The following is a 27,938-nucleotide window of genomic DNA, read 5'->3' as shown; positions in this document are numbered from 1 at the left end:
TCATGTTAACCTAGAACATAGATTCTAGAAAATCACCCACAGAAATGTGGAAATTATGTTTTCTTTGTGACTTCCTTTGTGACCACCTTTTGACTTGATGCATCCTGTCCCTGCTCAGAATCATTTTGAATGTATCATCATCTTCACAATCACCAAAATCCTCTACATATTTCATAATCAATCTAAACTTGCTTTTCTTACCTTCAATTCAATGTCAACTTTCTCAAAACCATCATATCTGTAACTATGAAACTATCATGTATGCACAACATTGCATAAGAAAAGACAAACAAAGACAGATAGTGATGAAAATAATATAAACCTGCTGACCAGAAAATGATGGTGCATCCAAGAATATCCTTGTTAGGAAAAAGACACAGAAGGAATGTCTATTTTAAATTTGAGTGAGAAGTTGACTGGACATTCAGACTATAACCTAAGTGGGTTAGAAATACTAATTTTCTATTTTTAAAGTCTGACCAGTTATCTTCCTGCAGAGTCTAAGAGTGCACCGATATGCCTATTCTAGAACTCAGTGTTGCATGAACACCTTTTGTTCATCATTCATTTTAGCATTGCATTGACATTTGTTCTATAGATTGAGTCGAGTTTTCTAGTACTGGATAGCCTTGAAATTAAAATATCCTTCTCAGCATTCTGAGAACATAGGGGCATTCTACCTAGCCTGGTTAAGCTCCTTAAGACATCTTATTTCATTTAGAGAAGTAACTATGCTTGACAAGCTGTTTTTTGACTGTTTAGTCCCAATCTTAATTAAGACTTTACGTGAAGTTTGTCAATGTATTCAAGTGTTGCTATGGTCCACTGAATTATCAGGGCCCCCTACAAGAGGCTCAGTGTGGTCACACTCAGACCCATAATCTTATCACTTACTGATCTTGGCCAGCACAAGTTTCAGACAAATCAAACCTGTTCTCTTCTAGGAAGGTAGTGACAAATAAAAAAAGATGATTTGGAAACTTTGAAAACTTCTCCAAAACAGTCTCCATGGTGTTAGAAGACAAGGTAAACAAAACTACTGCAAAAGAAAATAAGCAACATAGCTTATTAAGTTCCATGACAAAATAAAGAGAACCAAAATCAAGAAAAAGAAAACACAAAAGGTTGATAGCATGGTTGATGGTAAACTGTAGCAGATTTTTTTGACTGTTGTAGAAGCATATGTCAGTGGAAAGACACCTTTGAAATTATAAAAGAGGAATGTTGAGCTTTAGGGGTTAATCAAGAATTATTAGCACCTACTATCCCCAGAGCTAGTGCCATACAGACATGGGAATTAGAAAGAGAAAGGGTGAAATTTGGTATTGCCTCTACTGATGGTAAACATCATGAAGAAGACAAGTTTGGATGCTGGAGAGAGAAGACCAGATGCTAGAGCTGTTGAAACACATGCCTTACCCTCCAGGACAAGTCTCAGGATGAGGAGGGAGGGCAAACCAGAACTTGCTTTCCATCGTCACACTAGGACTGCCAGTAAGTGGCCTGAATTCCTCATCCCTGTTGACCTACAGTTTACCTTCCCCTTTCAGAAAAGGAGGGACAAAGTATTAGCAATTTAATGACTAGTGACTCTATTATAATGACATGATAAAAGTAAAACTAAAAATGGGATTAGGTGAACAGACACACTAGTGTGTTGTGGGTGTTCACGTGTGTATGTGTGGTGTGTTTTGTGTCTATGTGTGCGCTATTGAAGGGACCAGACCCTCTCACTCAGCCTCCTGCTTTAGAAAAGACCCAGCAAGACAAAGGTCCCTGATTCAGCAACATGTGCTGAGCTTCCTGACCTTGCTAGACCTCCTTGTCACTAGGAAACAAGATACCTCTGAGGCAAGGAACCAATCAGAAGTTAGCTGGCAGGCTCTGGATGTGCTTTCCCATAACAGTGACTACAGAACACAGCAACCACCCTGGGAGGGCCTATAGGCCACAGCAACCAGCTGACCAGTCAACACAGACTGGTCACCCAATCCCAGAAGTGCACCAATCCTGAGGCTGTTGTGGACCACAGACACCCCCCCTTGCTCCACTCCAAGAAATTCCCTGCCCTGCAGTTCCTTGCTGATAAAAGACTCTTTGATTTTGCATCAGATTGGATCTCTTGCTGATTTGGGGGTTCAGAATTTGGTCACAATGTGTGTACATTTTCATGTTTATGATACATGTGCCATGACCCAAGGAGGCCAGAGGACAGGCTCAGCTGACAGTTCTCACCTTCCATCTTGATGGAGTTAAGGCCGTTTTGCTTTCCTCCGTGTACCCCAGGCTAGGTGGCTGATGAACTTCCACGGATTCTCCTGCCTTTGCTTCGATTATACTTTAGTAGCACACAGGTGACAGATGTGTGCTTACAATGTTTAGCTTTTTCGTGGGTTCTGAGAATCTGAACTATGATCCTCACATTTGTGGGTTAAGTGCTTTAACAGCAAGCCACCACCCTAGCCACAGGCAAATTATTTTCTTGTATAATACTAAAATTGGCCCCTCAGAGGAATAAGGTCATGGCATCTATTACTGGTTTTCTCTAACTTCTCTTTTCTCCATACTTAGTTTCTTTTCTCTGCCTTTATCATTTGCTTTGAATGATACATTCTTGACTCTAATTGTCAGGTATTACTGTAAATGAATAGAATGAAAAAAAAAGAAAAACCTGTGGAGTTCCATTTAAATTATACCTGTTTACTTATACACTGACTTCCGTATGTTTAAGTGGAAGTCGCTAATAGTATGATTCCTTGTGACTTTTTCTTCAGACAACCTGTCATTTTTTTCCCCTCCCTCCTCCTTGTGTATTTATCTTCCTCTATCTTGCTTAACTGGAGACCCCTCTGTTTTCCAGTTTTTCCCTTCAGGTCCCTCCAATAGCAAAGGACTAGCTAACAACACCCCTAACACCAGTCATAAGAAGCCCACTTTTGAGATGTTAATTGAGATTATCCAAAAGACTCCCATAATATTACAGGCTACTGGTATTGCACTTGGTTGACCCCAGAGATAAAGGGTACATCTCTACTGCTGAAGACATACTTCAGTTCCAGGGCCCAGAGGAACCAAGATGGATCTGACTGGAAGACTTCCTCCATGCATGTTAGTGTTTATAGTGCCAGAAGTTTCCATGCAAGTTTACAAAGGAGGGAAGGAAGCAACCAACAGTTCCATGAGCTTTGATGCCTACAAGCCACAACAATGACCACCATGGTGTGAGTACAGAAGCATTCAGTAGTGCCATAAATATTTTGGTGTTAATCAACAGCTGTCATAGTGGACTTAATACTGGCTCAACAAGAGGAAAATGGTCTTCCCCATGGAAGAGCCTCACAATTGGTTATGTAATAGCTCCTCAGCTGGTGGTGAGAGTTCATTACCCCCCCCACCCCCCACCCCTGCATCTCTATTTTTGGGATTTTGTCTGGCTGGAACTAATACAGATATCATACATGTTGTCACAACTGCTGTGAGATCATATGTGCAGTTACCCTGAAGTATCTGGAAAACAATGTTTCCTTGATGCCATTTGACTATCTCTGTCTCTTATAATTTTTCCACCCACTCTTCTTGGAGGCCCTGAGTCTTGGAGGAAACAGGTGTGGGAGGTGTGTTACTTTTAAGGCGGAGCACTCCATGGTCTCTTATTCTCTGCCTGTTGACCGGCTGGGGGTTGTGCTAGTTTCCATCCACTGCAAGGAGAAGCTTCTCTCCTGAGAGCTGAAAGATGCTCTGATCCAAGTGTGAAGCCACAAGTTACTAGGAGTTGTCTCAATACTATGTCCATTTAGCAGAATGATAATATTGGGTTCTCCCGCTAGGTTCTAGGGCATATGCAGCCACAAGTTATTGGCCTCTTTAAAAGTGCTGGATGTCGGTTCCATTGCATGGACTTGGTCTTACATACAGTCAGAAAGTGGTGGCTACCCTCATAACATTTGCACTACCACTGTACCCCTGGGTATATCTTGTCATGCCAGTTACTGTTGTAGCTACAGAGTTCACAGCTGGATGATACTGAGGCTTACTTTTCTCCTCCAGCAATGTAAATAGCACCTTAGAAGCTAACCAGTAGGCACGAAGCTTTCAAGTGAATGCCAGTTCGCTTTCTAGTAGGAAGACTTACTATAATATAAGCATTGCATTCTATGAACTGAGTCTTGGACTGAATAAAAATCAGAAAGAGAGAGACGAACAAAGAACTAATTACTCTGCTTCTTGACAATAGATGGAATGTGAGCAGCTGTTTGGAGCTTTTTCTGCCACAACTTTTCCATAATGATGGGCTCTAACCTGAAGCTATAAGCTGTAATAAACCTTTCTCCCTTAAGTAGCTATTGTCAGAGTGTTTTATCACAGCAACCAGAAAAGAAATGAAGACATATGCAATTAAGTTATAATCACGAAGTATGTGCTATTTCTTGTTTGTAAACTCTTACACCACGCACACTCGAAACTACGTCTGTTTTTCTGCATGATCACAGAACTGATCTTTTTGATATTTATAATTGATGACATGTTAATTGCATAACAAATAAACAGACATTAGAAGCAGAAATTACTCCAGATTTCACAAAAAACAGACTCTCAAATTTTATGCAACACTAGTGAATGTGTTCAGTAAAGTCATATAATGGAAATATTGGCTGCAATGAAGTAAAACGAATTATTTTTTAAAATGTTTTCTTTTCTAAAAATATTTTCAAATTATTTTATTAATTCATGCACTTGAGTTACTTTGCCGTATGTATGTATGTATGTGCCTCACATTCATGCATGCCTGTTGACTGAGGAGATGAGAAGAGGGGACTGGATTACCTAAGATTTTAGTTGCAACATTGTGAGCCACCTTGTGAGTGCTGACAATCAACCTTAGGTTCTCTATAAGAGCAACAAGCATTCTTAATCACTGAGCAAATTCTCTCACCCCAGCCTTTTCTTTTTTTAAAACTTTAACTGATGCTGTAAATTGAATGGCTGAACAGATAACAAACACTTAAGGTGAGCAGAGTGTTATGATTTGGTTGTGAAATGTCCTGCATCAGCTCAGTGTTAGAGCACTTAGTCCACAGCTGGTGGCAATGTGTAGTCATAGAATGAAAGGCTGTGAAGTCTGACTGGAGAAAGTGGGTAACGGAGGGTGGGCCATGCAGCTTTATAGACAGACCCTACTTCCTGTTTATTCTGCTTCCTGGGTACAGTCTGACCAGCCAGCCTCCTGCTGTACAACAACGGGACATAGAAAACATCTCCTCTGCCCTTAAAACTTCCCACACGACTCTTTCCAAGCGATTCTGTGCCTGTGCTGTGACCACTAGAAAGTGCTGACCTGTGTTTTAAAACTTTAAAGGTTTATCTTCTTCTAGAATGAAATACACACGGAGTAACACAGAGCGTGTCATCATGCTTCTGGGACCTATTCATGTCCCTCCATAAATCAATCCTTTTAGTGCATATTTATGTAAACACTGTAGTGGACCAATTAAATATTCTTCTTTTTTTCTTTTTTAGACAGGCTTTCACACAGCCCAGGCTAGCCTCACGCTAACTATATAATTGATGGTGAGCTTGTTGGCAGCACATTTCTTATGAAGTGAGAATAAATGAGCCCTTCTCACAATTTCACATTTAAAGCTGAAGTGCCCTCCTGCCTCATCTCTCTGAGTGCTGAGATTACAGGCATGCATCATTCTGCCTAGCTTCTACAGACTTATCAAATCCAGGGCTTCCTACTACTAACTGAATGACTTGACAAATTCATCATTACATTTTCTACTTTTCCACTTATACACACAAAGATAATGGGAAATATACAAAATGTTGAAATATTTTAAAAATGGCTTCCATGACAACTCATAGTAACTGAATTAATTATTTGTCTCAACGGTGTGATAAAATACCCAACAAAGCCAAATTATGAGAGAAAGGATGTACTTTGGCTTGTGGTTTCAGGATAGAGCCCACTGTGGCAGAGATTTGGCACCTTGAGACTTGGGGCAGCTGGTTATTTTGTATCAATAAGCAGAGGGCTAGGAATGCTCTTGGTCACCTAACCTTCTCCTTTTTATAAAGTGTTGGATCCCAGCCTATGATATGACGCCTCCAACTTTCAGAGTGAGTCTTACCACCCCGAATGACCTAACTGAGATAGCTCCTCCCAGGCATGGCCAGAGCTTAACCTAATCTAAACAATCAATCCTTTAGGAATTGTTTCTCTGAATTCCAATTAATAGACACTGTTAGGTCACTGATAAGAGAAACGAGGAGAGCTACAACAGAAACAGAGTGTTTGAGACATATCAATTCGAAAAGGCAATACAACCTAGAATAAATGGAAAAATTCAAACAAATAAGAAGAGAGAAAAATAGTTGAAAGATGGAAAACTTGAAGAAAAAATAAACTACACAAAATGTGGGAACATATGGACAACAAACTTTTGAAAGGTGATCAACATAATTAAGAATAAGAAAAACCAAACCATCGATGCAGGAAAATCCTAGAACACACACCAGAAAGGATGACAGGTAAAATGGTCAATCTCTAGGGTCATTATAAGTATGGAAAACTAGAACTCTTGTATTATTAATGAAAGTGTGAGCTGGCACAATGGTTTTGCAGAGAGCTTGTTGTTATAGTATATTGTATAGTATGATTCTGGCACTTTCACTATGTTTACCATATTTAAGAATTTTAAGCCGGACATTGGTGGCACACGCCTTTAATCCCAGCACTGGGGAGGCAGAGGCAGGCGGATCTCCGTGAGTTCCAGGCCAGCCTGGTCTTCAGAGCAAGTGCCAGGATAGGCTCCAAAGCTACACAGAGAAACCCTGTCTCAAAAAACCAAAAAAAAAAAAAAAAAAATTTAAATAGCATTTCTATGGCTCATTTATTTCATCAGTGCCTAACCAAAATGAGTGCTTGCACCCTTGGAAGCAAAGAAATGAGAGTTTTTACAGCAGCTGTGTTCATCCTAAAGAAATTTGAAAGCAACCTAAATATGCATAAACAGTAGAATTTGCACAATATGCACAGATGGAGCTGTACATTGATAGGGTAGAAAGAGATGAAACTTTTTAAATTCATTTGTCTGAAGGTGCAGATGAGAAACAATGGATCATTATTAAATAGAGTAATATGAATTTATGCAGACATAACATTGTTAAATCTGAAAAAATAAAACTGTACACGTATGATAAGCACATGAAACTCAAAACCATGTGTTGGCTGGTGGTTACATAGTTGTAGCCACATATAAACATTTCCCAGAGAACTCTTTACATGTTTTGGCATTTAAAGTTGCATGTAAGACATCTCAACTAAGAAACCTTATTGGAAGCTACAGTTAATTCTATTATCTGTTTAAGCAGTCTGAAAATGAACATGGTGGTTTAGGGTAGAATGAAATTTAAGCATAAGTTTGGAAATCACCAGTCCATCTAGTCAAACTTAATAAACCACTCTGGTTCCTATTTCTACAATTAACAGCAATTTTTTTTAAAAGATAGCTCAACTTCGAATATCAAATTATAGGACAGGCTAATTTGAAGCTTTATAAGAAACATAATACTAAGAAATAGTACACAGTAGCTCACATTTGTTAACCACACCCAGGAGCTGAGGCAAGAGAACTGCTTAACTATATGGAGAGATGTTGTCCGAAATAAATATGTAGTAAGGAAAGTATATGGGAAAAATTAAACATAAAAATAAAATTAAAACATGCTTTTTATGAGTAACTATTTGCATAACCATCCACTGATCCTGTTTGTACCAGCAGATGCAATTGTACAGCTTTCTTTAAGTATAACTAAAACCATTTCACACTTCTTTTAGAATTGGGTATAGTTGATAAAATATGGTCATTAAGTAAACCGTAGAAGATACAAATGTTGTTAAATACTTTTTCATTTCCTGATATTATAAGAAACAGATACACTCTAAGTGAGAAGTCAATTTTGAGGTTTATTTCTTATATTTTTAACAAAAATAGATATGTGTATTAAAGCTGTTTTATGGGGATCATGTGTTGAAAACATGGTATGTAATACAGTATACAGTATTGCATGGACTCAAGATGGCAGGAAACAACAAGGGGACAACGACTCTACCCTCCCAGACTTACAGCATGAAGACAGACACATGAATGTCATTGGAACATACTTGTGAAATTGAGTCAGGAATACAAACCCTACACCAAAGTCTATAAAACAGGGTTCCAGCCCAAGGATCTGGAAAATGTAGCCACAAAGTAAAACTTGCATCAACATTAAAAACAAAGCTTGCATTAACATCTCTAAAACAGTTAATTCATAGTAACTGAAGCTCAAGTATCCTATATTTCAAAGTTGGTATAATCACTTCCTTGCAAAGTCTCTATTTTCCTGTGAGTGTTTATATGCATGTATATATTCATGATGCTAAATTATCCAAATGAAAGACATAAGAAAGATGGGGTTTGCCATGTTTTCTAATCTCAGGGCTCCTCAGGAAATTCTTGATCATGATTTCAGGCTTGAAGGGCCTTCCATAGCATGCCAGGGCCACAACGCATGAGCCATATCTCAGGAGTTTAGGAACATCTGGTATACTTACTCTCAGACACAAACCAGATCCCTCCCCATCTGCTTTGCTTCATGGTCATCACTCACTTTCTAGGTTAGGTGCCCTCCAAAGAAACCATAAACAGATCATATATTACACGATAATGATTCCTTCTGGATAATAACACCGAAAGAAATCTATTTGCTTGTCGGGCTTACTCCAGAAGGTTGAAAATTCAAAATGTAAGCAATAACTCACCTAGGAAATGAGTTCAATGTAAATTTTAAACATTTACTTAGGACACCTGGGATCTATTTCCATGTAATATTTTTTCAGAACTTATCTTTGTAACATAATATTAACTAAGGCTGAAGGATGCAAGCAATATATTTCTCAAACTATATTTGACAGCACCCAAGATGTACTGTGGAAATGGCCAGAATAAATGAAGCCCCTTCAAGGGTTTCTTCTATCAGTTCTCATGATTATAATTTGTCTTTCATGTTAAGATGTGATTTTTTATGGGACAAATGTCAGGGAAAAACTTACTGATGAGCCCTCTCTTTGCCAAAAATAATAATTTCAGAAGCATTCTTCGAACCATAAATTGTTGACATCTGAGACGAGAGGCCTTGCAGTTCACCCACTTGAGGACTTTCTGTGGCAATGAGGATGATGTGGTTCAGGAGGGTCTATGCTAGTTTTCTGTATTAATGTCAACAATATCTTGGAACTCAGTCATTAAACACATAAAGAAGGACACTGTTTGGAACTGGGGACATGGCTTTGTGGGCTCTGAGCTTGCTGCACAATATAAAGGTCCGCGTTCAATCCCTAGGACCCATGGAAAAATAATGAATATTGTGGTGCATATTGAAAATCCTATTTCTTGGTCAGGGGAGACAAACAGATGCCCAAGATTACTAGATAGACGGCCTACCCTTCTTGATAAGACGCAGCCCAGCAAGAGTCTCTGAATCCAAAGAAATAAAAGAGATGAACAGTCTCAAAAAGGATTCCAAAAATTGACCTCTAGCCTTCATGTATACACTCCCACACATTCACTGTCACACACAGAAATGCACAAGAACACACAAAAAATAATAAAATAAAGGAATTATCACTGTATTTAATTTTTTGATCTCCATATAGTCAAACAGATACAGTGACCAGATCCAATATAATAGAATATGCTTAATAAGTTCTTCACTAGAGCTCAAATACATTCCATTCAACCTTTCGTTTCCTAGCCTAACAGAGAATATAAGATGTAAGCAGTTTGTGAGGAAATGGCTCCTGCATCAGCACGTAGACCAGAATCTGATCCTGTGAACCTGTCTAAAGCCAGCTGTGGAGCATGTCTGTAATCCCAGCTCTCCAGAGTGAAATATAGGATACAAGAGAAGCACCACAAGCTTGCAGGCCAGCTGGTGTGGAGTGTGCAGCAGTGGACAACAAAGAGGAAGGAGAGGATTGACACCAGCGATTGCCTGCCGGCCTCCCTACCCCATGGCATACACATGCATAATAGCATCTACACACATAAATGTGTATACATACATACATGCACTGACATCATACACACAAAGAAAAATAAACTAGGATTTATGGACCAAATAAAATAAAGGGTATATGGGATGTATGATTTGATCCTTGGAAGAAACACATTCTTTATGATGTAGAAGGCTCTAGAAAGAGACAAAAGCAAAAGTTCTACCTGATTCTTTTCTGCCCTGTGGTTGAACTCTAAGATTCAACTTCCTCTTTACAGTCAAATTTTGGAAAAGATTATTTGTAATCATACAGAGAGTACAATGTCTGAACATCCCACTCCTCAGGCTGTCTCTTTTGAAAGCATGTCCTCTTTGTTGTCACTTAGTTCATGGTCAGACATAAACCTGCTGGAGTTTGGTATTAAGCTGTCCCCCGACTCAGCCCCCATTCCATGTGTTAGAGGCAGGTTCCCAGAGCAATGATATAGATGATTGGTTGGGGTTTTAAGGGGAAATCTAAACGACAAGTCACTGATTGCTTGAGGAAATAATGTCGAAAGTGATTGTGGGTCTTCAGTCTCTTGCAATTTTGCCTCTTTGACCTGAATTAACTGCTTTTTCTGTATACTTCTACTATGACGTAATAACTCCAGAGGACTAATAGCAATTCAGCTGAATGAACAGACAGGACCAAACTGAACCTTTCTCTTCATTAAGTTCATTGCCCCAGGCACTTGTCATCATGATGGGAAGGTACCACACTGTCATCTCCCTTCTTCATACTCTACTATATCTACTGTGAGTTAGAATCATGTCAAAAAGTTCAACCAAAACCTCCACAGATACCTTAATGAACCTTCAGTTATGTTGGTTCAAACACTCCCTTATATCTAATAAACACAACCACTTTATCTTTCATGCTTTTTGTCTTCCAACTCTCCTGACACACTGAAATCATCACTATCCTCCAATAATGACAACAACAACAACAAAGGAGAAAACAAGGGGTCATTCCATTCAATACATGGAAGACTAACAGGAGTGATAAGGTTTCATAGACAGTGAAAGAGGATAGCACCTCAAACATAGAGTATGATCATCCCCATCATTCAAAGGATATGGAAAGCCCCCTCGTTAGAACAAAAGCGTCATTCTCATATGAGAAAAATGGGAAATTGATTCCTAATGGTTTTGTTTTCCTTATAACCACAACCAAAAAAAATCATCTAAAAGGCAAGAAGGGATTTTTTTTAATTGTACTTTTGATGCAAGACCCAAGAAACTTGGAAGAATCTCTTGGTGATTTCCAGACCCTGTATGAGAACAGGGATAGATAACTTAATAAGAAATAAGTTTTCTCTGCATTTAAAATTTCTCTACTAGAACTGCCTTACTTGATTAAGTGGAGGCAGTAGGAGTAAAGACCAGAAGAACGGGTATATGTTCACAATCCCTTATCCATGACTGTAAAGTCCAAAATGTCCTGAATATCGCATCTTCTCTTATTTGTTGGCTACAAATCAATGGCCTGACATGGATTTATCTATATTGTATGTTTCTTCAAACTAGGGTAAATATAGTATGGCTTGTGACATAAATCTATTGAGTTGAAATATGGGTACTACATTGGGCTACATTAGAGTTGTTACACATATTTTGAAATTTTGAATTCAATTTTGGATTAAATTTTGAATTCAATCTTTGGTTTACGATCAATTCATTAGCAATTGTAGATTCAGCATAAGCATCCATTCAATTTGGATTGGGGGCAAAATATTAATTTTTTAAGTTTCAAATCCTTAGAAATTATACTATACATATGTTGAAAACTGAAATGTAACACAGAGAGCCAGTCAGCATTGCATGGAGATCCAGGTAAACAAACCTCACTCCTTCCTGAGCTCCGACATCATTAGGTCACAGTAAAGACCCACAGCTGCTGGTTAAGGCAGCACTTTTCCCAGAATCTGTCTTTTCTTCAGGACTTATCAGATCCTAGGCCATTCCCCACCAAGGAAACTTCAGCCCAGGTGATGCAGAGACCCTGGCAGGCTACTGACAGTCCACTTCCCAGCTCCCCTTCATTTAGGTCACTCCAAAGCTTGACAGATACTTGCCAGTTATCATTACCTCCTACCAGCACCTGGCTCCCTCTTTGGAACTCACCAGCTCCCCACAAAGGATTCTCCAGTCACTACACAAGGCTGAGAGACCCAGGTCACACTCTCCCTTTGGGACTCCTCAGATCCTTGAAGGCTGCCTCACTAGGAACCTCCATTTGCCCCATCCAGCTTTGAGACACAGGACTAGTCCATACTGCCAGGGAAAACTTGATTCATATTCCTTGACCAAATTGCTGAAGGCATAAGATTGGAGGTGACAAGCAGAAGACCTAAGCTGAAGGCTGTAACCCCAAATACCAGAGAGAAGAGATGGAGGTCCCAGTCACGCTATGAATTATCCCCATCTGGATATGAAAACACCTCTACTGAACAAAAAGAAAAGGCTCAGCCCACACAACCCCAGGTGCACAAATCTCAACACATAAACAATAACAACAGGAAAACCCAAAGACATGTCTCATACACACACACACACACACACACACACACACACACACACACACAAAACAAAAACAAATCTCATTTTAATGGCCCCTATTGAAAATTACCTGGACAAAATTTAAAAGGATTATTAAAACTACGGTCAAAGAAGACAAAGACAAAGAGATGGATGAAATGGGGATGTCAACACAAGATATTCAAATACAGATCAATTTTTTTTAAAGAAAAACCAAAATGAAATCATTCCAGAAATGAAAAAAAATTCAGTAACCCAATTAAAAACAGTGGAATGCATCACTTGGAGAATGAGCCATAGCAAAACCAAGGAGCTAGGGATGTAAGATAGTGTACAGAAATTGGGTCAATCAGTAAATAACACTGAGAAAAATTTTAAAGTATATGAACAGAACATTGAAGAGTTTAGTGGACACAGTGAAAAGACTTAACCCACAATTATGGGTGTTCGTATTCAGGCATCTGCATTGGCCTGTCCTTAGGTTCTCACAGGATACGTCCTCAGCTGCAGCCACTAAGAGCACCACCTGTGCACATTCATGATATTCCCTTTTAAAAGGGCCCTGCCCACCTCCCATCTTACTCTTTCTTTCCTTCTTTCTTTCTTTTTTCTTTCTTTCATCCTTCCTTCCTTTCTTTCTTTCTTTTTTCTTTCCCTCTCCCTCTCTTTCCCTCTCTCTCTTTCCCCCCTCAGCTTCTGTCTTTCTCTTCCTCCCACCCTCCCCCTCTCTCTGAGTCTCTATTCTCTTCTGCTGCTCCTTCTCCACAGGTTGGTCTCCTCTCTCCCCTCCCCTCTTTTTCCATTCCCTTTCCCCTAATTAAAAAAAAAAAAAAAGCCTCCATGTGAGCTCTGTTGCATGGTGTCTTTCTCTACTACACTGCGTTTTTTATTATTATTCATTTTTAATTTTTTTATTTTTACAATTGTAATTAGACCAATTTTAAATTAGAAACAAGCTTCTTTTACATGTTAATCCCAGTTCCCTCACCCTCCTCTCCTCTCCTGCCCCGACAACCCCTTTCTGCTCAGAACTGCACTGCTTTTTTAAATTACAGCAATGGGCAGAGAAAGTGGGGAAACCATAGCAAATACATAGAGAACATCTTCAGTAACATCACAGAAAAAATTTCCAAAGCCTAGAGAAAGAGATGCCATCCATGTATACCTTTCCAATGAGATTTTATATACATTTAAAGCAAGAAATGAAGAAAGGGTATTACAAGTGGAGTGACAAGAGGGAAATATCAAGTCATTTGAAACATCAGGTTTATCAAAAAAGCACCGAATTATTTTATAGAAATCGTGAAACTCAGAAAGGTCTAGAAGGATAGATTCTATGTCCTAAAAAACCACAACTGTCAGCCCAGATTGTTATAACCAGAAAAAGCATTAAACTATAAGAATAAATAAAGCCTTTCTGTGATAAGAAGAGATTAATAAAATCTACAACTACTAAGCCTACCCTACAGAAAGTACTGGAAGGAATAAGTAAATATGAAAAGAGTAAGCATGCTTTGGATATCCTGGGGAACAAATAAACAATTGACAGAGTAGGTAATCAAAAGAAATCTGAGGAAACAACAAGAGTCAACAAAACTACAGGAATGAATGGACACATTTTTGATAATAATGACTATTAATGGTGTCCATTTCCCCATAAAAAGACACAGACTAACAAAGCCTGGATTACAAAAAAAAAAAAAAAAAAAAAGATCCTTTTTGCTGCTTCCCAGGAACATGTAACACATATCACTGTCTCTTTTGAAATGTGAATGTATATTCTCTGCCACTGTATGTTGGAAGAATATAATTTTGTCCGGGTATTTTTTGAATCTTTTGGAAATTGTGCTATGTCTTTTTCATTGCTAATGAAACTTATTTTGGGGTTAACTAGTCAAGCATTTGAGTCATCTATTAATATTCTGTGATACTTCGCAAGAAATCTGTTTCAGGATTTGATGAAGTGTTTCTTTATACCATTTACAGATATGTCTGCAAACTCATAAAAATATTGAATTAGCAAATACAGAAATTTGCTTTCCAAGTTCAATATTCAAAAATCACTTACTCATTGTCCTCAGCATCCTCTCAAATAGATAGGTTTTCGTAACTCAATAGCCTCCTACAATACTCTAAACAGCACAGAAAAGTTTTATCTGTAACACTAACATTTAGCAGGTATGTTTAAATTATTCCACAATCTGCTGCCTCAAGATATAACTGCCTCACCTGAAAGCTTAGTTTTAACAATGTTAGCATTTCAAAGTATGTCTCCACAGAACTAGAGCAGCCAAGGAATGCTGGGAGCAGGAGAAATAGTCATTCCCCACTGAAGAACACACCAATTGGTTATCCAATACCAAATGGTCAGTCCTGAAAACAAACAAACATACATACATACATACATACATACATACATACATACATACATACATGTCACATCATATAAACTGAGAAGTTTACATTTATATATTTATACCCACATATGTATAAATATGTGTGTGTGTGTGTGTGTGTGTGTGTACAAACGCAATATATCTAGTTGTCTCTGGAGACCAGAAGATGGTGGTATTGTAGCCTCTAAAGATGATGCTAGTGGCAGTTTGATGAGATACTCAGCATGGACGTTAGGACCTGAACTCTGTCCTCTGGAACAACAGAAAACTCACTTAACCATTGATCCATCATAATGCCCAACATTTTCACAACTGGGTTAATTGAGTTAGGAAGACCTACCCTGACCATGAGCTGAACAGTAGTAGTGACAAAGGCTTAGATCTTAAGTCTCAAATTTAATTCCAAATCATTTCTCAGATCAGGCTCTCACTTCCATTCCATCTCCCATGCTCTTCACTCTTCTTTTCCCACTTGTAATCTATGTCATTAGCTTATTGCAAGTTGGTGGAACAACTTAATGTCTCAAAACCATGCACCCAGAGCTGCCACCTGGAGGGCCAGGACAGCCAGCTTTCTTCCTCTCATTTTACAAAGATTTCTATATTCCTCTTCTTCTGAGAAAGAGCTGGCCACTCACTGTTCTCCAAACACATCTTCCGCTAAAGACTAAATTGCTTAATAGTGGGCATGGACAATATATTTGACCTTCAGAAGCTTGAGTTTTCACACCTGCAAAGAGATTGTTACAGTATTTTAGAATAATAAGCGCATACCCTGTTTTCTGCTCTGCTTGCTTTTTTATTTGTAAAATGGGAAAGCACCTTTAAGACCTAATTCCCAGTGATTTACGACATGAAGCTCACTAGAATTTATATTGGATTTCACATCAAGGCTTGGCAATGTTAATCTTGGCCATCCTTACGTTTTCACGCCTCATTTCCAAGCTCACGACAGTACTCATGGATAGAAAGGCTGTCAGTTCCCGAGGCCCCAGATATGTGGGATATACCACACCAAATTATACTCTAGTCATGCATGAGGCATTCAAGATGCCTAATTGATCATCATTTTCCTGAATTAATTAGCATCTGAAATATAACATTTCATGTTTTCAGGATAGAGAAGGGATACACTTAGCGATTCATTTAAGAAATAGCTGGTAAAACTCCTTGGTAAATTTTTTGGTTTGTGCTGTTCTAAAGGGAAATCAATATAAGGGGCTGCAATGGCTCAGCAATTCAGAGTATTGGCTGTTCTTCCAGAGAACCAAAAGTTTGATTCCCAGCACCCACATGGCAGCTCACAACTGTCTTTAGAATCCAATTCCAGGAGATCAAACCACCTCTTCTGGCCTCCTCAGTTCCCAAGCATACATATGGTGCACAGACATGCATTTAGGAAAAGCATGCATACACATATAAAATAACTTTAAAACATAGTTTTAAGTAAGCCATTTTGAGCTTGACAGGAACGCCTGTTAAGCATGAGCAAACGTTTTCTTCCTGTGTGTTTTAGAAGCAAGGCATTTCAAGTCCTTTCTCAGTTTCTGAAGCTTTCTTTCCCTTTCACCTCTATTGCTTTCTTTAAATCAGGAAATTTCTGTAACAAAAGCAGATCTATTTAGATATAAGACAGATTGACCCAGGCTGAGACTGCCAAGCAGTTCTTCATTGAGTTTGCTTTTCATCACTGTTCTCTCTAAGTACCTCCTTATCTATCTTTCTGACAAAAGATAAGGGGTGTTCTGGACCCATGGATGAGGTAACGCTGCTGGTTATGAACAATATACTAGAAGCTCTGGCAAGTTTGTGGGACAATCCGTCAATAAATCCAGACAGACTTCCCCAGGCTTGCTTTGATAAGAATGCAAGTTCATTTGGTGCGGTGGAACAGAGCAGGCTGGGCTCCCTTGGCACACTGACTTGTGACCTTTCGACCTTCAACATAGGCAGAATGAGAAACAGAAGAAATGCCTTTGGCAGTTTCCCAGTAATAACTTATTTAAGGGTATGCTTAGTTTGAGATTTTTTTTTTTTTTTTGCTGTATTTATTTACTTGGCAATGCTCTGAATTCCATAAAAGCAGAAGCCAGCCCATCTGCCAGCACACATTTGATGGATTGTCTGTCTACAGTACAGCATTCTAAGCATCAGCACTTTTGGTCAGGTTGGGCAGAAGATTAAAAAAAAATACAAAAATCTAGATTCAGAAGTCATTGTTGCATTGTTTTGTGAAAGAGTGGTGCCAGTCTTGAAAGATATAAATAGTAAAGAAACTGAGGCAAGAAGGTCAAGAGTAAAGGGCTGTCAAAGTGCAGCCCCGTCAGTGAGGTTATTTATGGGATGGACTAGATCACTTAGAAATGGGTCAAGGTGAAGTCACGGTGATCCAGGCAATTATTTGTACTTTATCGGGTTTCCACACGGGCTGAGGATGCAGCTTAGTAGCAGTTCACATGGCTAGACGGGTTCCCCCTTTCCTCTTATCAGTCACAGTCCATGTGAAAAACATTGAGAGTTAGGGGAAACCTTACCCTTACACTGGCTTCTGCTCACTCGTGAAGTCTTTGGTTTCCTGATATAAAACAACTCTCAAAACATCAAACAGGAAGCAGTGATGCCAAGCTCATGGTATTTTGGCAGAGTATAAATTTGTATGGATCATACAACTACTTCTCCTTCCTGGGTCTGTACTTACTTTAACTATGAAGGAGATTTTTATTGAAATTGACATATTTCTCTTTTTTAACTTTTCATGATGTTTTAAATATTGTGGCTACAAAGTACTGTGTACCTGAGAGGCTTCATACTACAAATAGTGAAAAACTCAGATTCCTACATAAAATCATACACACACACACACACACACACACACACAAAGGGAGATTGAGACAGACACAGAGAGACTGACAGAGCTAGAGACAAAGACACACATGCATGTGTGTGCTATACTCAGGCACACACATATGACCAATTAAAGCCTAGGTAAAAATAGTAAATATTATACAGAAAAAGAACTTTTGAGATAATGTCTCACTATGTGACTCTGGCTGTGCAGACCAGAGAAAATTCACTACTGTGTCTGTGGTAGGATCTCCTAAAGAAACTGCAAAGCAAAATATCAAAACTACAAACATACCACAAAGAATGACAACTTCTTGCACTGAAACACAGAACTTTAGTCAATGAATCTTAACAAAGTTTCAAGGCAGATGACAAGATGGCAGATGTTTAAAATTTCCAAAACTTTTAAATAAATAAATAAATAGCAAGCACACAATTCTATGAATAAACAAGGAAGCAAAAATGTTCCTGAGGTGAAAAATATACAAGTTAAAAATCATAAAAAAGAAGAAACAAGGTATCAAACACATACAAAAGACATCTGAAACCATTGATCATTACTCATGAGCAAAATATAATTAAAACAGAATGCCATTTAGCACCTGTTAAACAGATCAGAAAGCAATATGATGTCGTCAACTGGAGGAAATTCAAGTATATGGGACCCTTCCTGCTGTTGATGAGAAAGTCATGTTGAAGATCTTGGGGATGGAAAAAAGGCTGTTCTTCCAGAAGACCCAGGTTCAATCCCCAGCACCCACATGGCAGCTCACAACTGTCTGTAACTCCAAGATCCAACACCCTCACATAGACATACATGTGAAACACCAATAAAGGCAAAACACCAATAAAGGCTCATAAAATAAAAATTTTATTTTATAAAGGAAATAAAGACCCTGTCTCAAATGAATAATCAAAAAGATCAAGTCTCTCCTTTCCATAAGTTGGATGGAGAGATCAGCATTACTGTAAGAGCAGCAGGTCTTCTGTGAGATACACCAAGCATTCTCTTACTCGGGAGCTCAGGGAAATACATGGGACTTTCATGGCAACGTGAGTATTTGTGGCACTGAGCAAGTCTACTACCCAGACAAGAGCCAGGTGAATGCAGCATGAACTAGGGCTTAGAAGGAGTGGATTTTTTGTTCTCAAACAGCAGGGCTGAATCTTTTATTGAATGAAGCAAAGCTGAAGTTTCCTAAGAAACAGAATTTAACACAGATTTAAGTGTAAGCATTGGGAGGGAAATAAATGTAAGAGAAGGACAGCATCACATACCCTAGAATGAACAAGCGCTTGTCAAGAGAAAGGAAGAGTCTGCCCATTATTTGAATCATAAAACAGATGGGTATGCTTTCTCGTGAGTGTGTGTGTGTGTGTGTGTGTGTGTATGTGTGTGTGTGTGTGTGTGTGTGTGTGTGTGTGTGTGTGTGTGTGTGTGTCCATGGGTCTATGTGTCTGTGTCTGCACACACTTGCTCTTGTGAATAAATAGGTGCACACGTGTGTGAATCTATGAGAAGGTACCATCTGCTTTTTAATTATTTCTTTTTTGCTTTTATCTCACTAGCCTGTAGCTCAAGTAGGCTAGACTGGCTGGGCCAGTGAGTCCTGAGTTGTAAGCTACAAGCATGTTCCACCACACCTTGTGTTTGTGGAAGTTCAAGGACTCATGAGCACTGACTCATGCTTTTAAGACAAGCACTTTACAGACTGAGCCATCTCCACCAACAAAACCATAATTTCAATGAAAACCCATTAAAAGTTTGTTATCTTGAATACAAAACATTTCAGAAGTTAAAAGCACATCTACATGAAGTATGATTATTTTTTTCAGAAACACACAAAAAGCACACATAATACACATTTGGAAGCCTGTCTGTGGGAACTAGAGCTATGATTAAAGGAAAAGACCACAGAGACTAAAAAGATAAATGTACTAATTTTAAAAATAAACAGACACAGGGTAAATGGAAGGAAAAATCACACTCAAGAAAGACATATAGAAAATATGTTTTCGCTTTGGGTGAGTCATTTTGGTTTTATGTTTCTAGATTATGAGAGCCCACGAGATTGCAGTGGAGCATTTACATAAACCAGAACCACTTTGGCAAGTTGTCATTTGGAACATAGTCACTCCCTTATCTTATCCTTGTGTATTATGCATTCATAGAATTCAGACATCAACAACAGGAGCAAGAAGACAGTGAGACAGGCTTGTTGATACTGAAGAGAAAACTTAACTATATTGACTAATTAGTGCTTCATAAATACAGAAATCATTGGGGAGGTTGCTCAGTGGGTAAGAGCTTGTTGTACAAGCCAAGAAAACACTGAGTTGGATCTCTAAAACCTATGCAAAAAACACCAGTTTCAGTGGCATGCAATTCCAATCTCAGCACCAGAGAGGTGGAGACAGCAGGCTTCCTGGTGCTCACTGACAATCTGCCCTACCTTATAATCAAATTCCATGCCAATAAGAAGCCCTGTCTCAACAATAAGGTATACAATGTTCCTGGAGGAATAGCACATAAGATTACCCTTTCTCTTTCATATACACACATGTATACTGCACACAAATACATGCACACAGGCCAGTTCTGGTGGCACAGGCTGGCAGGATTTGCTGAAGGAGGTAGCGGCAAACTCCAGAGGATCTGGAGTTCAAGGCCAGCCTGGTCTACAGAAGGAGTGCCAGGATAGGCTCCAAAGCTACACAGAGAAACCCTGACCATACACACAGTCATGTACACAAAGAAAATCGCACAGAAAAACACAAAGCATATATCATCTGGAATGTTCTATTTTCACTTGATTTTTTTTTTTGCAAATTTAAGCTTTTGTTCATTCTTTGTGGATCAAGCATCTCAACCCCACTCATCTCCCTAACCCCTTCCATCCACCCTCTACCCTCCAACTGTCCCCCAGGATAAAACAAGATAAAACTTAAAAGAAAAGAGGAAAAATAAAAGTCGTGTTGTGAAAGCTGTGTGTGACATAGTGAGTCACACAGTCCTTTAGTCCATACGTTATTACTTGCAAGTGTTCACAGTGCAACGAGACATTAGTCTGGTTTGAGGTATTTGGCCTTTATTACATTGTCAATACCGGGCCCTCACTGGGGCTCCTCTTGGATATCCTGTTGTCCTGAATCATGGAGATCCTGTGACTTTGGCTCTGCAGGACCAGCCCCTTCACACGCTCTGTCAGATCACAGATGGTGTGGATGATGGGATGGGCCAGCTCAGAGCTCTGGTTCTGAGTCTGGGTGGTTGCTGGGTTGGTCCTCCCCCCAGCTCTCCTTTATCCTCAGCACCAGGGTAAGTTCTTCAGTACGTCCCTGGCTAGCTCACCTTATGTCATAAGCAGCAAGGGGTGGGGCCATTTCTCCTGCTCTCCTGTCCTCAGAGTCAGCTCACCCATAGCTACACCACCAGGGCCAGCTCTACTGTGATGCTAGTCAAGGGGTATGGGCCACTCTGCCTAGTGCTACAGCTGATAAGAGGCAGGTCTAGATCTCTCACTCTAGTGACCCCAGGGATGGCTCTCAAACCTACCGCAAGCCTCAAGGGGCATGGGATATTTTCTCTCCCTTGCTCACACCATCAAATGGTAGATAAGGGGTGGGGCTTGATCTCACACTCACATTCTCAAGGCCAGCTCACCCATGCCTCCATCAATGGGGCCAGATCTACGGTGCTACCCAGGTGAGGAGAAATACTTAAATGTTCAATATCCTTAACTATTGGGTAAATGCAAATCAAAATGACTCTTAGATTCCACTTTACAGCTGTCAGAATGACTAAAATAAAAAACACATGTGACAGCTCATGTTGGAGAGGATGTGGAGCAATGGAAATTCTCCACCATTGCTGGTAAGAGTGCAAAATTGTGCAGCTACTTTGAAAATCAATATGGTAGTTTTTCTGAAAATTGGGAATCAATCTTACCTCAAGACCCAGCTATATATACCACATTTGGGAATATAGCCAAAGGATGCTCAATCATAACACAAGAACACTTGCTCAACTATGTTCATAGCAGCTTTATCCATAACAGCCAGAGTCTGGAAACAACCTAGATAACCTTTAACTGAATAATAAAGAAAATATGGTGCATTTACACAATAGAGTATAACTCAGCAATTAAAAACAATGACACCATGAAACTTAAAGGCAAATGAGTGAAACCAGAAAAAAAATCATGCTGAGTGAAGTAACTAAGACCCAGAAAGACAAACATGGTATGTATTCACTAATAAGTGGATATTAGCTGTAAAGGTTATCCATGCTACAATCTTCAGACCCAGAGAGGCCAGGTAACAAGGAGGGCTCAAGGCAGACACACAGATATCCCTGGCAAGGGGAAATAAAAGAGATTTTTGTGGGTGTCCTGGGGTGGGTGGGAATGGGAACGTGAGGGATCGGGTTGCAGTGGGTGTAGAATTGTAAGAGCCTACTACCTTTCTAGTAGGCTCTTTTAGTAAGAAAGGTAGTAGGCTCTTACTAAAAGAGCCTACTAGAAAGGTAGTCATTTCAGGGACAGGTAGAAACCTTGTACAAGGAAAACTCTAGGAATATACAAGGATGACCCCCATATGACCCCAAGCAATGTAGATATGTAGCCTGAACAGGCCACCTCCTGTGACTAGGCAAGACTACAAGTGGAGGGATTGAGACACCAACCCTGCAACATAACCTTTGTCTTGGGTAAGGGTAATAAAAAGTTTGAAAGGAAGTTATATTACAGAATTGTAGTGATAACAAAAGCATGGGACTGGATAAAAATAGACACATTGGTCAGTGGAATAAAATAGACGACCACCCTAAAAACCCATGTTCCTAAGGGCTCCCCATCTTTTAAAAATAGTAAAATAATACATGGGGGTGGGGGAGACAGCAACAATCTTAGTGTTTGGAATACGTACTTACGTATCTGCAGGTTGTAATTTTCAGAATTTTTTCTAAGCTCTTATATCATTTGGCTGCAGAATATGATACCATCCCTTATTCAGTAATGAGGAATGTCACACACTAGGGGATTTCCCTCCCAATTCCTGCCATTATTAAGGAGCACTCATTCAACAATTAATCTCCCCTCCCATTTCCACTCTTAGCCTCGGTGCTAGATCTGCTGAGCACTGTTGATGTGGTCACCTCAAGACTCTGTAGTAGTCAATATGTGATTTGCTGAGTTCTTTCTCAGTTTACTTGGACACCCAGAAGGCATCTCTTGACATTAGGTAGAGATTCCTATTGTACTGTTATTGGGAACTCACCAGAGACCGCCACTCAGATACAACTTTTAGCCAATGAAGTCTTTATTTGAGCTCGTTGGGACTACACTTAGGTATTTGGGTCCTACGTATATCCCTGACAATCTAGTCCAAGGGGCTTTCAAAGGCAAAAACCGAATCCTGATATCTTGATCAGCAGCTCTAGTGGGAAGCTTGGGACAAGCAAGCAGTTTAACAGAAGTTAAGATAATCAATTAGCTGGACAGGGAGGTTTTACACAAGCAGGCAATTAAACAGATGATAATATAAATTGGCTGAGATACCTTAGCCTTGGGTCCTAGAATAGAGTTGGGTAATTTTCAGTATTCTCCATCAAGGAGATCAAATTCTAGTTAAACCTGTAAAAGGCCTCTCAACAAGAATACAAAATGGCAGAACCTCTGCACTCTTTGCCTGTCACACTGCCTTAGTTCTTAAGAAGCAAAGATCTGGGACTTAACAACAAACGTTGTCATTTTTCTCCAAGATATAAGAAGACAAATGTACAAATGAGGTAGTACATGAAAAGGTAAAATTGTAATCAGATCATCAGAACTAGTGTCAGTTGAAATATTCCCAAATGTGCAATCCTCCAAGATATAGCTTTATTCATTTGTATTCACATGTATCAATGTATACATAATTATATACACATATGTTGTCGTGGCCTGGCATGTCTCAGCCCCAAGCCATGGTAGCCATGAGATTCAGCCTAGGTGGGGGGAGCGTGGACTTGGAAACTCCTAGAAACCCAATGGCGATAAAGACCAAACACAGGCATCTTGCCATCTTTAGAGAGCTCTCAGTTCCATGCTGCAAAACTGGAGTCTTTTCTTTATTCAGCATCTTCCTGGCTGTTTCCTAACTGTGCTTCCCTGACCACAAGGCCATTTCTCCCTCTCCTCCAGTCGACCATCTGCTTGCTAGCTCCTAACTCTATCTCTCCTCAATTGTCATATACACCTAGCCCTCTACCTGGGGCAGGCCTATTCAAATACTTAGTTCTGTAGAGATGCAAACTAGGGGACATTCTCCACTGAGGCTATGTCATTCAATAGCAGATTGGCTAGCATCTGCAATACAATGCAGACTGGAGCTCCTGGTTAGTGGAACCAGAGGTTTGGACCTCCAGAAATTCCCTAATGGAATTTTCCTGGCTCCCAACAATATATAAATATAGACATGTACACAGTGGAATCCTAACACCCAAACCTGGAATGTGACCTTATTTAGAAATAGGTCATTATTTGTGTGATTAAATAAATAAATTATAAATAATTTATTTATAATTAATAATAAATAAATAAATTAAATAAAGTTAAAATGAAGTCATACTAGATGAGAATATGATTGCTATATAATATGACTGTTACCCTAGTAAAGAAGATGGCCCTGTTAAAACAAGGGTCAGGACAAGAACTTTCCAGGAAATTTCAGCAGGGATTGGAGATGAATGTACCAGACGAGGACTGTTAGAATTCAGCAGAAACCAAAAGAGAAGTGTAGAGTAGACTGTCCAGAAGTGATACAAAGTGGAGCTATCTGTAATGATCTTGGACTTCTTCTGGATTTCACAACTGAAATAATAAATAATTTATGTTGTTTAACACACCACATTCTGGGTACTTTTTAACTATGGGGCCAGAGGAAACTAATACTCCAGCTCATACAAGAACATACAGTAATTTATTTGCTTTCATTTAGCATTAAAATCCTCAGTAGGGAATATAATACCCTTTAATATGATTACAGTATATAGCAAGAATGAAAGGAAGGAAGGTGGAGGAAGGAAAGAGAAAAAAGAAAAATAAATCTAAATGTTGGTCAATTTTCAGATCTCCCAGCTATCTTAGTCTAACTGGGCTTGAATATATGTAATATTGTATACACATATGTATGTATGCACATATGTATACCTATAAATACACATATGAGTATGTATATGTGTTTCTATCTATTCTTTCTTTCAACTACTTGGTTCAAATAGCATTAACCTATATAATACAGTACACCTTGACTACCAATGGAGCATACATAGCATTCACTTTCTATGTATTGGAACAGATTCTCACAGCCTTCTTTTGATCTTTCTGCTGGATTAAGAAATTTATAAACTATGTTAACATGCAGAATTGTGTGATTATTTCTCATCTATTCTTCCTACAGCCTGTTCTGATGAACAACCCTTAGTGTCAATAGTGCAATTGCTAACATCCTCGGTGTTTCCCTGTGGGCCAATCTCTGTGCTAACCATTATTACATTGGACAGCAAACTCAGTGGGTTTGATTGGCATATCCATGAGTTTTTCCAGGCAGAGCTTAATGCATAGACACTGAATCCCCACTTCTATCAACATTAAATTGGAGCCATTTTTAGCAGCACAATTGATACCAGATTAAATATTTTTAATATTTCAATGTGTTTTGAGGAGGTTGAGAATACCAGACACTTTGTGATTCCAAGGTAGTAATTGTTTTGCTTTACAGACATAGTCTGACTTTTACTTCAACAACTATGAGACTTGGAATTCTTCTGAGCCCTAAACTCATTTCTCAATGTACAATTGCCAATAGCTGGCTGTCAGAGAGTTTTGAATTAATATCAAAATACAGTTATCAGTTTGGGTCAAGAATAATTAATTATAAGAAAAATGAGTGTTAATTTCCCCTTTTCCAAAAGAACTTGGACTTACAAGGAAATTAAATGACAAGCAAATTGATTCTTTTCTAAGATTAAAAAAGAATTATTTTGGGAATGCTTCCTTCATTACTGTACAGATGTGTCAAAGAAACATATGTGTTAAAGGGTAAAGAATCCTGAAATTGACACACATTTGGAGGAACTGTTTTACTAGTCTATATCAGAATACTTCCATAAAATAATTCACCTCTAGATACTTAGCCGTAAGTGAATTTTGCATATGAGAACCACATGAAAAAATACAAATTGGTGAATAAATAGATATTGATGGTTGAGTTGATGTCTGGGTTTAAATTAAGTTATAGAACACATTTCAGCAGTTTCTCTATGGCTTATCTGGCATTCTCCTGCTTGCTTACCCATATATCTCTTGGGTTCCTACTGGACCAAAGACAACAGGAAGTCAGTCACCTTTCTGACTACTGGAGTTTATTAGATAGATGACTGTTTAGTTTGTGAGTTTGATAGATGTAAATTTGTTTCCTAGGTTATAAAAGTAGTTTATATTTGTGTTTAATCCTCATGTAACCATTTCCCCCAACAATTAGGAACCAGAGGAGCTTGGAGTATTTTCACCCAGTTAAGAAGTGATAGACCTGGAAAGTGAACGTGGTTTGGATATTATTGATGTGGTCTGCATACATCTCATCTTCTTCCATAGACTTTGAACTCAAAGTAGCTATCAAAACACAATGTGTAGTGTCTTAGGGTTTCTATTGCTGTAAAGAGACACCATCACCAAGGCAACTCCTATGAAAGAAACCATTTAATTGCTGTGGGTTTCTTACAGTTCAGAGGTTCAGTCCATTTTCATCATGATGGGACATGGTTCCATGCAGGCAGACATGGTGTTGGCTACATAAATTGATCACATGGCAACAAGAAGTAGACTCAGTGTCACACGAGGGAAGCTTGAGCAAAAGAGACCTCAAAGCCTGCCCCACAGTGACATACTTTTTTCAGTAAGTCCAAACAAAGCCACACCTCCTAATAATGCCACTCCCTATGAAGTTAAATGACCAATCACATTCAAACTACCACACAAAGTTTCTCCATTCTTTTAAAGTGCTAGGATTTGAACCCAGATATACCTAACTGTATCCCCCCAAAGTATGCACAGTTATTTCTCAATTCAAAACCAAGTGGAGGCTGGAGAGAGGACTCAGTAAGTAAAAGCACTTTCTCTGCAAACATGAGGACCTGAGTTGAAATCTCCAGCTGGCTGTGACCATATCATCCTGTAACCAGGAGGAGAGGCAGATCCCAAGATCCTGAGAGCTCCTTGGCCAACTAACCTAGATAAATGGGTTGGTTTCTGTTCCAGTGAGAGGCCATGATTTAAAACAAGAAATGTTGTTAGTTGATTTTAAAATATCAATTTCTCAGAGCCAGAGGAATGGCTCATCAGCTAAGAGCACTGTCTGCTCCTGCAAAGGATGTCAGTTCAATCCCATCTCTTATACAGTAGCTCATAACCATCTATAACTACATTTCCAGGGGATCTGGTCTCTGAAGGCACCAGGCACACATGTGGTGTACAAACATGTATGTAGCCAGAATACCCATACATGTAAAATTAAAAATCAAATTCTCAGCCAGTCATGTCAGCACAACCTCTACATGTGTGTATATAAACCTGATCCCTGAGTTATATATGAGAAAGAGAGAGGGGAGGGTAATGAGTAAATAAATAAAGCACTTGAAATATTTTGGAAATCCTTGGCTTTGAACATTTGAAGGCATGGATTCTCACAAACCAAAGCCCTTCAAATCAGACAAAATGATCTGTCACACTTGATTCCCTTCTATCAGTTCCTTCTGTGATTTGTGAAGTCTACTAAACACACAGTCAGCCTAAGAGTAGTTCACAGATACTAAGGGAAAAGAGAAAGTCAAACGACCATTTTTTTCTAAAGTATGCATGACAGCTGATATCCTGTTTGTTTGCCCTGTTGACTGTTATTAAATTGAAATACAAAAATACTTTCTGTATGACTGTGAAAACATTTGGCACAAAGGGCAGTAAAAATGTGAATCACTAGGGTTGATAGATTGAGTCACGAAAATGGCTTGGAATACTACCTGAGTTCCAGTGTCAAATA

This window comes from Cricetulus griseus, chromosome 4 (assembly GCF_003668045.3).
Source record: "Cricetulus griseus strain 17A/GY chromosome 4, alternate assembly CriGri-PICRH-1.0, whole genome shotgun sequence".
In the NCBI taxonomy this organism is placed as follows: Eukaryota; Metazoa; Chordata; class Mammalia; order Rodentia; family Cricetidae; genus Cricetulus; species Cricetulus griseus.
The sequence above is the reverse complement of the archived record's forward strand: the minus strand, read 5'-3'. Positions refer to the sequence as shown.